The sequence below is a fragment of the Bison bison genome, unplaced genomic scaffold (genome assembly GCF_000754665.1).
Source record: "Bison bison bison isolate TAMUID 2011002044 unplaced genomic scaffold, Bison_UMD1.0 scf7180017864302, whole genome shotgun sequence".
NCBI lineage: Eukaryota > Metazoa > Chordata > Mammalia > Artiodactyla > Bovidae > Bison > Bison bison.
The window spans coordinates 8,786,167-8,786,386 of NW_011494874.1; positions in this window are offsets into that span (position 1 = coordinate 8,786,167).

The window sequence follows — 220 nt, forward strand, 5'->3', positions numbered from 1 at the left end:
TAGCCTAAGGAGGTAGAGTCAGGGAGAGAGAGAGAGAGATTAGAACCTACCCTTTCCGGGTCTTGAAGATGGAGGATGGGGCTGAAAGCCAAGGAAATTGGCAGTCCCTGGAAGCTGGAAAAGGCAGACAGTGGATTCTCTGTCCCCCCACCCCACTCTCAGGTACAAGAAAGCCCTGCTTATTCCTGGGTCCGAGCCCTGTAAGACCCATCATGGACTT